The sequence below is a fragment of the Triticum urartu genome, chromosome 4, assembly GCF_003073215.2.
Source record: "Triticum urartu cultivar G1812 chromosome 4, Tu2.1, whole genome shotgun sequence".
Taxonomy (NCBI): Eukaryota; Viridiplantae; Streptophyta; class Magnoliopsida; order Poales; family Poaceae; genus Triticum; species Triticum urartu.
The window spans coordinates 419,337,083-419,353,110 of record NC_053025.1 but is presented as its reverse complement, the minus strand read 5'-3'; positions in this window follow the sequence as shown (position 1 = coordinate 419,353,110).

Here is a 16,028-nt window from a genome sequence, read left to right as displayed (position 1 = left end):
CATCACATCATTCTCCTAATGATGTGATCCTGTTATCAAGTGACAACACATGTCTATGGTTAGGAAACCTTAACCATCTTTGATCAACGAGCTAGTCTAGTAGAGGCTCACTAGGGACACGATATTTGTTTATGTATCCACATATGTATCTAAGTTTCTGATCAATACAATTCTAGCATGAATAATAAACATTTATCATGAATAAGGAAATATAATAATAACAACTTTATTATTGCTTCTAGGGCATATTTACATCACAGGACGCCTAGGATAACAGGATTCCTAGTCAGCTACGTTAGCCGTGAGGAGTCCTTGTCTTGTATGCCAAGTCTTGTGGAATCTCCCTTGTATGTGTCATGGGTTACCCAAAGTGGCCCGGTAATGAACTGCCATGGGGGTCCTCGGCCCACCCTCCTGGTTGGGATACGACATGGTGAGTACCCCCTAGTCCAGGACTCCGGCAGTAGCCCCGGAACCGGTCTTCAAGTTGGGGACGCTCCTCGGTTCTTCCAAACTGCTCTCCGTCTTTAGTCATCGGTCTTGAAAGTTATTTCAACAAATTTTCCATTCTCCATTCTTGAGGATCGCCAAGGTGTATCCTAAGAGTTCACATGTCAGGCATCCGAGGAGCCCCTTCTAGGTTACCTTGGCTTTTATTAGACGTCTTGTTATTTTCACGCCACACCCGGGTTAAATTTGTTTCCCGTGCAGTGATGTCTTCTTGCAACCAAGCTCCAACGCCGAAGTCCATCTGAGGTGACAAAAATCACATCGGTCTTGAAAAGATTGATACATTTTAGCTGAGCTTCATGCTGAAAGAGTCTCCTATGCATCTAGCCACTCGCAACCAGCCTCCATGCCAGACTGCTTCCGAGGTGATGTACCACCTTGGTCTTGGGCTGATTTTTTGTAGATTTTTTTATTGTTGCAATTTATTGTCTTTCGAGATGTATAGCCAGTAGCCACCACAAAAAAAAGACACATCCGTGAAATTATGGCCCGAACAAAAACTTTTTCTGTCATGGTTATGACACTTCTATGACGATAATTGTGACAAAAACACGTATCATCATAGCTGTGATGGGCTCCTACTTCTGTGACAAAAAAATTATGACAGAAAATGGGCTTTTCGTTCTGGGCGGGCCAGAGATGCACCTACATGACATTCTTTGGGCCGTCCATGACATAAAAAATTAGGGTAGAAGTGAGGGCGAGGATATTTTTGCGGAGTTCCTGGTTACGGTGGGTGGTCGAGGCCGAGCGATGCAGTGTGGTTTGAGAATTTCTCTCTTGCACGCGCGTATGGTGTGAGCCGTGTTCACAATAAATGAACCTCAGCAGGGTGTTCGCTTACCGAACTCGAGCGATCGCACTAGTACGTACCGAAGCCGATCGATCTCTTCGCTGCTAACTGAACCCGACCGATTCCTTCACTGCTAACTGAAGGCGACCGACTCCTTCACTGCTAACTGAACCCGATCGATCACTTCTGCTGCTTACTGAAGCTGATTGAACCCTCGTGTGAGACGTAGCTAGCTGGTTGGGTTGCCTCTGGATGAACAATGCACATTGTCGCCGCGTGCTCGATACGTAGAACGAGTCGAGACATGGTGAGTCCAGCCAGTTGGTTGGTTGTGGATGAATAGTTCCAGGTGGGGTTGGATGAACAGGGCCTCGATCATGTGTTGGCGATTGTCGTTGGATGAACAGGACCCTGTGATAGTAGGCGGTTGCCGCTGGATGAACATGACCTCAAGAAGGTCGTGCCGCGGTATGCCACACCCAGCCAGTTGGGCTAGATGAATAGGACTCCGTGGAGGCTTGATAAACAGTAGCCGGTGGAGGCTGGAGGAAGTCAACAGTGGATGAACAGTATGGTGGGGACGTAGTAATTTCAAAAAAAATCCTACGCACACACAAGATCATGGTGATGCAAAGCAACGAGAGGGGAGAGTGTTGTCCACGTACCCTCGTAGACCGAAAGCGGAAGCGTTATGACAACGCAGTTGATGTAGTCGTATGTCTTCACGATCGACCGATCCTAGTACCGAACGTACGACACCTCGGTGATCTGCACATGTTCAGCTCAGTGACGTCCCAGGAACTCACGATCCAGCAGAGTGTCAAGGGAGAGCTTCGTGAGCACGACGATGTGATGACGATGATGATGAAGCTAACGGCGCAGGGCTTCGCCTAAGCACTATGACGATATGACCGAGGTGCATTATGGTGGAGGGGGCACCGCACACGGCTAAGAGATCAACGATCAAATTGTGTGTCTATAGGGTGCCCCTGGCCACGTATATAAAGGATGGAGGGAGGAGGAGGCCGGCCCTCATAGGGCGCGCCCAAAGTGTGGAGTCCTACTAGGACTCCCTAGTCCTAGTAGGATTCCACCTCCCACATGGAATAGGAAAAAACGAATGGAGAAGGAGAAGGAAGGAAGGGGTGCCCCCTTTCCCTAGTCCAATTCGGACCAATCCATGGGGAAGGGGCATAGCCACCCTTGAGGACTTTCTCTTATTTCCCGTATGGCCCATTAAGGCCAAATACGAATTCCCGTAACTCTCCAGTACTCCGTATAATATCTGAATCACTCGGAACCTTTTCGATGTCCGAATATAGCCTTCCAATATATCGGTCTTTACGTCTCAACCATTTCGAGACTCCTCGTCATGTCCCCGATCTCATCCGGGACTCCAAACAAACTTCGGTCATCAAATCACATAACTCATAATACAAATCGTCACAGAACATTAAGCGTGCGGACCCTACGGGTTCGAGAACTATGTTGACATGACCGAGACTTGTCTCCGGTCAATCAGCAATAGTGGAACCTGGATGCTCATATTGGCACCTACATATTCTAAGAAGATCTTTATCGGTCAAACCGCATAACAACATACGTTGTTTCCTTTGTCATTGGTATGTTACTTGCCCGAGATTCGATCGTCGGTATCATCATACCTAGTTCAATCTCGTTACCGGCAAGTCTCTTTACTCGTTCCATAATGCATCATCCCGTAACTAACTCATTAGTTACATTTCTTGCAAGGCTTATAGAGATGTGTATTACCGAGTGGGCCCAGAGATACCTATCTGATACACGGAATGACAAATCCTAATCTCGATCTATGAGAACTCAACAAACACCATCGGAGACACCTGTAGAGAATCTCTATAATCACCCAGTTATGTTGTGATGTTTGATAGCACAGAAGGTGTCCCTCTGGTATTCGGGAGTTGCATAATCTCATGGTCTGAGGAACATGCATAAGTCATGAAGAAAGCAGTAGCAATGAAACTGTAATGATCATAATGCTAAGCTAACGAATGGGTCTTGTCCATCACATCATTCTCCTAATGATGTGATCCCGTTCATCAAATGACAACACATGTCTATGGTTAGGAAACATAACCATCTTTGATAAACGAACTAGTCAAATAGAGGAATACTAGGGACACTTTGTTTTGTCTATGTATTCACACATGTACTAAGTTTCCGGTTAATACAATTCTAGCATGAATAATAAACATTTATCATGAAATAAGGAAATAAATAATAACTTTATTATTGCCTCTAGGGCATATTTCCTTTAGTCTCCCACTTGCACTAGAATCAATAATCTAGTTCACATTGCATTGTGATTTAACACCAATAGTTCACATCACCATGTGATTAACCCCCATAGTTCACATCGTCATGTGACCAACACCAAAGGGTTTACTAGAGTCAATAATCTAGTTCACATCACTATGTGATTAACACCCAAAGAGTACTAAGGTGTGATCATGTTTTGCTTGTGAGAGAAGTTTAGTCAACGAGTCTGCCACATTCAGAGCCGCATGTATTTTGCAAATATTCTATGTCAATAATACTCTGCATGGAGCTACTCTAGCTAATTGCTCTCACTTTCAATATGTATCCGGATTGAGACTCAGAGTCATCCATATCGGTGTAAAAGCTTGCATCGACGTAACTCTTTACGACGAACTCTTTATCACCTCCATAACCGAGAAATATTTCCTTAGTCCTCTAAGGATAATTTTGACCGCCGTCCAGTGATCTACTCCTAGATCAAAATTGTACTCCCTTGCCAAACTTAGGGCAGGGTATACAGTAGGTCTGGTACATAACATGGCATACTTTATAGAACCTATGGCTGAGGCATAGGGAATGAATTTCATTTTCTCTCTATCTTATGTCGTGGTCGGGTTTTGAGTCTTACTCAACTTCACACCTTGCAACACAGGCAAGAACTCTTTCTTTGGCTGTTCCATTTCGAACTACATCAAAAACTTGTCAAGGTATGTACTCATTGAAAAAACTTATCAAGCGTCTTGATCTATCTCTATAGATCTTGATGCTCAATATGTAAGCAGCTTCACCAAGGTATTTCTTTGAAAAAAACTCCTTTCAAACACTCATTTATGCTTTCCAGAAAATTCTACATCATTTCCAATCGACAATATGTCATTCACATATACTTATCAGAAAGGCTGTAGTGGTCCCACTCACTTTGTTGTAAATACAGGCTTCATCGCAAGTCTATATAGAACTGTATGCTTTGATCACACTATCAAAGCGTATCTTCCAACTCCGAGATGCTTGCACCAGTCCATAAATGGATCACTGGTGCTCACACACTTTGTTAGCATCTTTTGGATTGACTAAACCTTCTGGTTGCATCATATACAACTCTTCTTTAAGAAATCCATTAAGGAATGCAGGTTTGACATCCATTTGCCAAATTTCATAAAATGCGGCAATTGCTAACATGATTCAAACAGACTTTTAAGCATCGATACAAGTGAGAAAATCTCATTGTAGTCAACACCTTGAACTTGTCGAAAACATTTTTGCGACAATTCGAGATTTGTAGATAGTAACACTACTATTAGTGTCCGCCTTCCTCTTGAAGATCCATTTATTATCTATGGCTTGCCGGTCATCGGGCAAGTCAACCAAAGTCCACACTTTGTTCTCATACATGGATCCTATCACAGATTTCATGGCCTCAAGCCATTTCACGGAATCTGGGCTCATCATCACTTCCTCATAGTTCGTAGGTTTGTCATGGTCAAGTAACATGACCTCCAGAACAGGATTACTGTACCACACTAGTGCGGAACGTGCTCCGGTTGACCTACGAGGTTTGGTAGTAACTTGATCTGAAGTTTCATGATCATCATCATTAACTTCCTCACTAATTGGTGTAGGAATCACTAGAACTGATTTCCGTGATGAACTACTTCCCAATTTGGGAGAAGGTACAATTACCTTATCAAGTTCTACTTTCCTCCCACTCACTTCTTTTGAGAGAAACTCCTTCTCTAGAAAGGATCCATTCTTAGCAACGAATATCTTGCCTTCGGATCTATGATAGAAGGTGTACCCAACAGTTACTTTTGGGTATCCTATGAAGACTCACTTCTCCTACTTGGGTTTGAGCTTATCAAGATGAAACCTTTTCACATAAGCATCGCAACCCCAAACTTTAAGAAACGACAGCTTAGGTTTCTTGCTAAACCACAGTTCATACGGTGTTGTCTCAACGGATTTAGATGGTGCCCTTTTTAACGTGAATGCAGCTGTCTCTAATGCATAGCCCCAAAACAATAGTGGTAAATCGGTAAGAGACATCATAGATTGCACTATATCCAATAAAGTATGGTTATGACGTTCGGACACACAATTATGCTGTGGTTTCCAGGTGGCGTGAGTTGCGAAGCTATTCCACATTGTTTCAAATGAAGACCAAACTCGTAACTCAAATATTCGACTCCACGATCAGATCGTAGAAACTTTATTTTCTTGTTACAATGATTTTCCACTTCACTCTAAAATTCTTTTTCAAATGTTTCAGATTTATGTTTCATCAAGTAGATCTACCAATATCTGCTCAAATCATCTGTGAAGGTCAGAAAATAAGGATACCCGCTGCGAGCCTTAACACTTATCGGGTCGCATACATCAGTATGTATTATTTCCAATAAGTCAGCTGCTCGCTCCATTGTTCTAGAGAACGGAGTCTTAGTCATCTTACCCATGAGGCATGGTTCGCAAGCATCAAGTGATTCCAAAAGGCCATCAACATGGAGTTTATTCATGCGCTTTACACCAATATGACTAAATGGCAGTGCCACAAATAAGTTGCACTATCATTATTAACTTTGCATTTTTTGGCTTCAATATTATGAATATGTATATCACTACAATCGAGATTCAATAAACCTTTCACATTGGGTGTATGACCATTGAAGGTTTTATTCATGTAAATAGATCAACAATTATTCTCTGACTTTAAACGAATAACCGTATTGCAATAAACATGATCAAATCATATTCATGCTTAACGCAAACACCAAATAACTTTTATTTAGGTTCAACACTAATCCCGAAAGTATAGGGAGTGTGCGATGATGATCATATCCATCTTGGAACCACTTCCAACACACATCGTCACTTCATCCATAACTAGTTTCTATTCATTCTGCAACTCCTGTTTCAAGTTACTACTCTTAGCAACTGAACGAGTATCAAATACCGAGAGGTTGCTATCAACACTAGTAAAGTACGCATCAATAAAATGTATATCAAATATACCTTTCTTCACTTTGCCATCCTTCTTATCCGCCAAGTATCTAGGGCAGTTCCACCTCCAGTGAACATTTCATTTGCAGTAGAAGCACTCAGTTTGAGGCTTAAGTCTAGCTTTGGGTTTCTTCACGGGAGTGGCAATTTGCTTGCCATTCTTCTTGAAGTTCCCTTTCTTTCCCTTGCCCTTTTTCTTGATACTATTTGTCTTGTCAACCATCAACACTTGACGCTTTTTCTTGATTTCTACCTTCGCCGATTTCAGCATCGCGAAGATCTTTGGGAATCATTTCCGTTATCCCTTGCATATTATAACTCATCACAAAGTTCTAGTAACTTGGTGATAGTGACTAGAGAACTCTGTCAATCACTATCTTATCGGGAAGATTAACTCCCACTTGATTCAAGTGATTGTAGTACTCACACATTCTGAGCACATGCTCACTTGTTGAGCTATTCTCCTCCATCTTGTAGGCAAAGTACTGTCAGAGGTCTCATACCTCTTGACACGGGCATGAGTATGAAATACCAATTTCAACTCTTGGAACATCTTATATGTTCCATGGAGTTCAAAACATTTTTGAAGTCCCGGTTCTAAGACGTAAAGCATGGTGCACTAAACTATCAAGTAGTCATCATACCGAGCTTGTCAAACGTTCATAACGTCTGCATCTGCTCCTGCAATAGGTCTGTCACCTAGCGGTGCATTAAGGACATAATTCTTCTATGCAGCAATGAGGATAATCCTCAGATCACGGACCTAGTTTGCATCATTGCTACTATCATTTTTCAACATAGTTTTTCTCTAGGAACATATCAAAAATAAACGGGGAGCTACATCGCGAGCTATTGATCTAAAACATAGTTATGCAAATACTATCAGGACTAAGTTTATGATAAATTAAAGTTCAATTGATCATATTACTTAAGAACTCCCACTTAGATAGGCATCCCTCTAATCATCTAAGTGATCACGTGATCCATATCAACTAAACCATGTCCGATCATCACGTGAGATGGAGTAGTTTTCAAGGGTGAACATCACTATGTTGATCATATCTACTAGATGATTCACGCTCGACCTTTTGGTCTCAAGTGTTCCGAGGCCATATCTGCATATGCTAGGCTCGTCAAGTTTAACTCGAGTATTCCGCGTGTGCAAAACTGGCTTGCACCCATTGTATGTGAACATAGATCTTATCACACCCGATCATCACGTGGTGTCTCAGCAGGAAGAACTTTCGCAACAGTGCATACTTAGGGAGAACACTTATACCTTGAAATTTTAGTAGGGGATCATCTTATAAAGCTATCGCCGAACTAAGCAAAATAAGATGTATAAAAGATAAACATCACATGCAATCAAAATATGTGACATGATATGGCCATGATCATCTTGCGCCTTTGATCTCCATCTCCAAAGTACCGTCATGATCTCTATCGTCACCGGCATGACACCATGATCTCCATCATCCTGATCTTTATCAATGTGTTGTCACATGGTCGTCTCGCCAACTATTGCTTTTGCAACTATTTCTATCGCATAGCGATAAAGTAAAGCAATTATTTGGCGCTTGCATCTTATACAATAAAGAGACAACCATAAGGCTTCTGCCAGTTGCCGATAACTTCAACAAAACATGATCATCCCATACAACAATTTATATCTCATAACGTCTTGACCATATCACATCACAACAAGCCTTGCAAAAACAAGTTACACGTCCTCTACTTTGTTGTTGCAAGTTTTACGTGGCTGCTACGGGCTGTGCAAGAACTGTTCTTACCTACGCATCAAAACCACAATGATTTTTCGTCAAGTATGTGTTGTTTTAACCTTCAACAAGGACCGGGCATAGCCACACTTGATTCAACTAAAGTTGGAGAAACTGAAACCCGCCAGCCACCTGCGTGCGAAGCACGTCGGTAGAACCAGTCTCGCGTAAGCGTACGCGTAATGTCGGTCCGGGCCACTTCATCCAACAATACCGGCGAATCAAAGTATAACATGCTGGTAAGAAGTATGACTATTATCGCCCACAACTCACTTGTGTTCTATTCATGCATATAACATCTATGCATAGACCTGGCTCGGATGACACTGTTGGGGAATGTAGTAATTTCAAAAAAAATCCTATGCACACGCAAGATCATGGTGATGCATAGCAATGAGAGGGGAGACTGTTTTCCACGTACCCTCGTAGACCGAAAGCGGAAGCATTATGACAACGCAGTTGATGTAGTCGTACGTCTTCACGATTGACCGATCCTAGTACCGAACGTACGACACCTCCGCGATCTGCACATGTTCAGCTCGGTGATGTCCCACGAACTCACAATCCAGCAGAGTGTCAAGGGAGAGCTTCATCAGCACGATGGTGTGATGACGATGATGATGAAGCTAACGGTGCAGGGCTGCGCCTAAGCACTACGACGATATGACCGAGGTGCATTATGGTGGAGGGGGCACCGCACCCGGCTAAGAGATCAACAATCAAATTGTGTGTTTATAGGGTGCCCCTGGCCACGTATATAAAGGATGGAGGGAGGAGGAGGCTGGCCCTCATAGGGCGCGCCCAAAGTGCGGAGTCCTACTAGGACTCCCTAGTCCTAGGAGGATTCCACCTCCCACATGGAATAGGAAAAAACGAATGGAGAAGGAGAAGGAAGGAAGGGGGTGCCCCCTTTCCCTAGTCCAATTCGGACCAATCAATGGGGAAGGGGCGCAGCCACCCTTGAGGCCTTTCTCTTCTTTCCCGTATGGCCCATTAAGGCCCAATACGAATTCCCGTAACTCTCCGGTACTCCGTATAATATCCGAATCACTCGGAACCTTTCCGATGTCCGAATATAGCCTTCCAATATATCGATCTTTACGTCTCAACCATTTTGAGACTCCTCGTCATGTCCCCGATCTCATCCGGGACACCGAACAAACTTCGGTCATCAAATCACATAACTCATAATACAAATCGTCATAGAACGTTAAGCGTGCGGACCCTACGGGTTTGAGAACTATGTTGACATGACCGAGACTCGTCTCCGGTCAATAACCAATAGCGGAACCTGGATGCTCATGTTGGCACCTACATATTCTACGAAGATCTTTATCGGTCAAACTGCATAACAACATACATTGTTCCCTTTGTCATCGGTATGTTACTTGGCCGAGATTCGATCGTCGGTATCGTCATACCTAGTTCAATATCGTTACCGGCAAGTCTCTTTACTCGTTCCGTAATGTATCATCCCGCAACTAACTCATTAGTCACATTGCTTGCAAGGCTTATAGTGATGTGCATTACCGATAGGGCCCAGAGATACCTATCCGATACACGGAGTGACAAATTCTAATCTCGATCCATGCCAACTCAACAAACACCATCGAAGACACTTGTAGAGCATCTTTATAATCACCCAGTTATGTTGTGATGTTTGATAGCACACAAGGTGTTCCTCCGGTATTCGGGAGTTGCATAATCTCATAGTCTGAGGAACATGTATAAGTCATGAAGAAAGCAGTAGCAATGAAACTGTAACGATCATAATGCTAAGCTAACGAATGGGTCTTGTCCATCACATCATTATCCTAATGATGTGACCCCATTCATGAAATGACAACACATGTCTATGGTTAGGAAACATAACCATCTTTGATAAACGAACTAGTCAAGTAGAGGCATACTAGGGACACTTTGTTTTGTCTATGTATTCACACATGTACTAAGTTTATGGTTAATACAATTCTAGCATGAATAATAAACATTTATCATGAAATAAGGAAATAAATAATAACTTTATTATTGCCTCTAGGGCATATTTCCTTCACAGTAGCCCGTGGAGGCTGGAGCGAGGCAGTAGAGGATGGATGAATCATAGCCCGTGGAGTCTCGTTTTCCGGTACGCCACACCCCTCCCGATGAACAGGACCAAATTTCGACTGTGGGCGGTTGGGAGGAGTCTGTTTCCTCCATTTTTGCAGTACGCCAGATGATACGTCTCCAACGTATCTATAATTATTGATTGCTCCATGCTATATTATCTACAGTTTTGCACATTATTGGGCTTTATTATCCACTTTTATATTATTTTTGGGACTAACCTATTAACCAGAGGTCCAGCCCAGAATTGTTGTTTTTTTTCCTATTTTAGGGTTCCGAAGAAAAGGAATATCAAATGGAGTCCAAACGGAATGAAACCTTTGGGAACATGATTTTGGAACAAACAAGATCTAGGAGACTTGGACCCTACGTCAAGCAACCAACAGGGAGGCCATGAGGTAGGGGGCGCGCCTCCCCCCCCAGGCATGCCCTCTACCCTCGTGGGCCTCCTGTTGCTCCACCGACGTACTTCTTCCTCCTGTATATACCTACGTACCCCCAAACGATCAGATACGGAGCCAAAACCCTAATTCCACCGCAGTAACTTTCTGTATCCACGAGATCCCATCTTGGGGCCTGTTCCAGAGCTCCGCCGGAGGGGGCATCGATCACGGAGGGCTTCTACATCAACACCATAGCCCTTCCGATGAATTGTGAGTAGTTTACCTCAGACCTTCTGGTCCATAGTTAGTAGCTAGATGGCTTCTTCTCTCCTTTTGGATCTCAATACAAAGTTCTCCCCCTCTCTTGTGGAGATCTATTCGATGTAATCTTATTTTGCGGTGTGTTTGTTGAGACTGATGAATTGTGGGTTTATGGTCAATGGTTATCATTGCAAGTCTCTTCGAATTATCGGTTTGGTTTGGCCTGCTATATTGATCTTTCTTGCAATGGGAGAATTGCTTAGCTTTGGGTTCAATCTTGCGGTGTCCTTTCCCAGTGACAGTAGGGGCAGCAAGGCACGTATTGTATTGTTGCCACCGAGGATAACAAGATGGGGTTTTTATCATATTGCATGAATTTATCCCTCTACATCATGTCATCTTGCTTAAGGCGTTACTCTGTTGTTATGAACTTAATACTCTAGATGCATGCTGGATAGCGGTTGATGTGTGGAGTAATAGTAGTAGATGCAGGCAGGAGTCGGTCTACTTGTCTCGGATGTGATGCCTATATACATGACCATACCTAGATATTCTCATAACTATGCTCAATTCTGTCAATTTTCTCAATAGTAATTTGTTCACCCACCGTAAAATACTTATGCTCCTGAGAGAAGCCACTAGTGAAACCTATGGCCCCCGGGTCTATCTTCCATCATATTAATCTTCCAACACTTAGTTATTTTCATTGCCTTTTATTTTAGTTTGCATCTTTATCATAAAAATGCCAAAAAATATTATCTTATCATATCTATCAGATCTCACTCTCGTAAGTGACCGTGTAGGGATTGACAACCCCTTATCGCGTTCGTTGTGAGGATTTATTTGTTTTGTGTAGGTTCAAGCGACTCGCGCGTAGCCTCCTACTGGATTGATACCTTGGTTCTCAAAAACCGAGGGAAATACTTTGTAACATCCCAAATTTTCAATTTCGAATGTTATACACTAGATCATCATTGCATATCATATTTATTGCATTTTGGTTGATCCTAGAAATTTCACGCAACTCACGGACCCTCAGAGAGAGTTGGGGATTTCGTTATTTTCATATTTGAGTTGTCTCGAATTTTGAAAATATGATCATTTGATTTTATTTATTTTATCTTCAATTATTTCTATTACGAAAATATGAGAGAGGGAATAAAATGACTTTCCCAAAATAAAGAAATATTGAGGATTTAATAAAAAATCAAATAAGAATTTATTTTGGTTTTATTTGCTATTTTATTTGAATTTAGGAAAAATGCGCGTTTTTCAAAATTGCATTTAGGCCCAAATAAATGTTCATCCTGTGCGGCTTGATTTTAGAAGCCGGGGAAAATTTATTTCGGGATTTTTGGAGTCCGCTTAGTATTTCTTTTGTTTTTTTCCGAGCGTAATTATATAAAAAAAAGTCCGAACCGACCTTGGGCCGTAAACGGCCAGGACTCCTCCTGGCCGGGCCTTTTTATACCGCCCCGAGGCCCCCGGCCGAAGCCCAGCCGCACCCCCGCCCTAACCCTAACCCTAGCCGCCGCCGCCGCCGCGCCCGCGCCGCTACCTACCCGCGCCGCCCCGCCGCCGCCTGCCCGCGCAGTCGTCGCCGCCCGCCGCGCCGTCGCCCGCCGGACCGCCGGAGGTAGTTTTTTTTCTGTCGCATCCGGTTTTTCTCGAAAAACTGTTCGGTTTTTCCGACAGTTTTGCTCGTTTTTTTAGTTTCGGTTTTTTTAAATAGATCGCTTTTTCTGATTTATTTAAATAGCGAGCGTTCGCCAGTTCGTTCGTTATAACGAACGTTCGTCGTTTTTCTTTTTCTCGGATTAAATCCGCGATTTTTCTGGTCGTGATTTCTGACCCGATTCTCGTTTTAGTCTAACTTTTCGCTCGTTTATTAGAATCAGGCGATTCAAGCGCCTGGAGTTTCGTCCTCAAACCCTCTTTCCATTTAACCAACTTAAACAAGTTTTTGCCACTGTAAAATTTTCCCTAGATCCAGAATAGTAAACGAAGCCTATTTCTTTTGTTGTTTGTCTTTCGTTGCTTCGTTCGTTTTGATTCTTTTGCCAACCGGAGTTCTTAAGTTGAACTTTATGGTTAGATCTCTTATTTGAGTTTTACCTATGCATTAGTTGAGTACTTATTGTATGCTTGTTTGTTTGCGATAGAGTACTCGGAGTGCGCCGCTTGCTACTTCGAATCGCTAGGTTTCCTAGATCATCAGCAAGGCAAGTAACACTTTGATCATGCTTTCCAACTACCCAGTTTTATTGCATTAGATCAATCCTCACACATTGCATGATTAGGATCTAATTAAATTGTGGGTTTGGGAAGTAGATGAGGTAGTACCTATTACCTGTTATTAACAAACCTTTGGGAGCTACTTCTATGTTTGCTTATTATGCCATGCTATGCTACTAGACGTGGATTGGGTGAGTGTATCCATGACAGATGTGAGATTGTTAATTAATGGTTTATCTTAAGGTGGCAACTTAAATACACATCTGGGTGGATTGAGGCACCTGGGTATTCCAGCGATTGCCTGTTTTTCTTTATGGACCACCACCCAGGCTCAAAGGGATCATGAGATTATTCATGCTAGAAACTTCCGTGTGCAGCCACAAGCTATTATGGGCTCTAGCATAGTTGACTAAGTTGTGTGAACTCTTACAGTGGTAGACTAGCAGATGTAGGGAATGTAGGTTGGTACGGTCTACCCGTTCGTAAGGTGCTAGCGCTTCTGAAAGACTATGTCTCGGTCATCCATTTCTCAAACACCATGTAGTGCGAGAAATCCAACGGAGGAGATCGAGTCTTGTGGGGAAAAGTGCGCAAACCTCTGCAGAGTGTATAAACTAATCATGGTTAGCCGTGTCCCCGGTTATGGACATCTTGAGTATCTAGTACCTGGATTATCATGTGAATCTCAACATGTTACTCTAAAATTAATTTTGTTGGGTTTTGTTTAATGACGATGCTTAATTGGGATTGAGAATGTTGTCAACCATTCTCAATGTTTAACAACCACCATGATAGTTAAATAAAATTTATTCCTTTGCAGTAGGGAAAATTTTGCTTTCCGCAAAACTGTAACCATAGAGCTTTCCACCAGCCAAATATGCATATAGAATAGCCTGATTATTCCATTACTCTCTATGTGTTACTTTGCCAGCATATTCCATGTGTTGACCCGTTTCAGGCTGCAACGTTAATGTTGCAGACTTTTCAGACGATGATTAAGGAGTTTTAGGTTGTGGTTCTATACTCAGTGATGTTGTTGGAGTTGATGGACTCACTTATATTCCAAAACTTCTGCTGTTATCATCATTAGATGGCCTTAAGCCATATTTATTGTAATAAGTTCTCTTTTGAGACACTCGATGTAATAAGTGTGTAATTGCTACTCTGTTACAAATCCTTCAAGTACTGTGTGGTGTCAGCATTACTGATCCAGGGATGACACCTGAGCACAGAGATTAGACCGTTTGAGGTCTGGTCGCTACAAGATGGTATTAGAGCACACGCTAAATGTAGGACACGACCACTAAGCTAAATACCTAGATCACTACTCACTCTCCTCTCTTTTTTGACTTCTCATCTTTTCTACTCTTTTAGGATGGCGGATGCAAGGAACAAGTTCACTCAACCGGATGAAGATACACCCTTTGGACGTCACTTGAAGGAAGTCACTAGATACCTGAACATAGGAGTACCAAGCTTCACCGGAACCTACAACGCCACTTTACCTGAAGAGGAGCGCTGGATGATTCAAGTTCAAGTTCTAGGAAGGACGTTCATGCCAGTCACTGAGCCCATAGAGTTTTCTTTTGATGCACCAACTTGGAGTCTAGGGAAGAGCATGGCAGCTCACATTGCCATGGGATGTATTGGAGAAGTTTACCGCAATGATCTCAAGGATACTATCTACCAGATTTGTGGGTGCCGGGATGAGCACTGGGAGATGATCAACACCAGAAAGGATAGATCAGTTGCAGCTTTTATCCAGGAGCTAAACCAGCACATTCGACGTCAGGAGAATCAGATGTGCGCAGACATGATAGATCTGAAGAAGGCGAGGACAAGAATCAAGGAACTGGAGGAAGAACTCAAGGCTACACGTGAAGATTATGAAGAGGAAATAGAAGTATTAGTGGAGAAGAATGACGATCTGATCAAGACGACCGGAATATTTATGGGAGGCCCTACATCAGTAGAAGAAGACGAAGAACCCAAGGAGATTCGCCCGGAAGACTACATCATCGACGACACCGACTTGGATCCAGATGGTAGCGATGATGACTATGTTGATGAAGCTAGAGCAGATATCATGGAGTCTGCCACCGAAGAATATTTCTAGGAGACCACCTCATCAGTAGTAGTAGTCCACCATGTAAATATAGTAGTCCGAGCACTTTTGTGATAGTTAGATCGATTGTATGCCCTTGTTTGATTGATTGAATGAAGTGAATTGTTTGCTTTTGCCTCATGAGCATATGGGTAGTGTTTTCTCTATAGACCCCTCTCTATTCTTAAATCTCATCTTTTCTAAACCCTCAGATGCCTCCGAGACATGACCCCGGATTCACCTTTCCACCGAAGCTCACTCAGTTGATCCAGCAGCAGAACACATTGATGCAGTTGCTAGTCCAGAATCAGAACCAGGGGAACAACAACAACAACAACCCACCACCACCACCACCCGTTTATCACTTAGCCCGTTTTCTTAGGCTGAATCCGCCGGTGTTTTCCAGTAGCACCGAGCCGATAGTGGCAGATGATTGGCTCCGCAAGACAGCTAGAGAGTTGACCACAACAGGATGCACGGATGCGGAGAAGGTGAAGTTTGCCGCACATCAGCTTGAAGGACCCGCAGCATCATGGTGGGAGAATTTCATAGCCACTTTCCCTGTC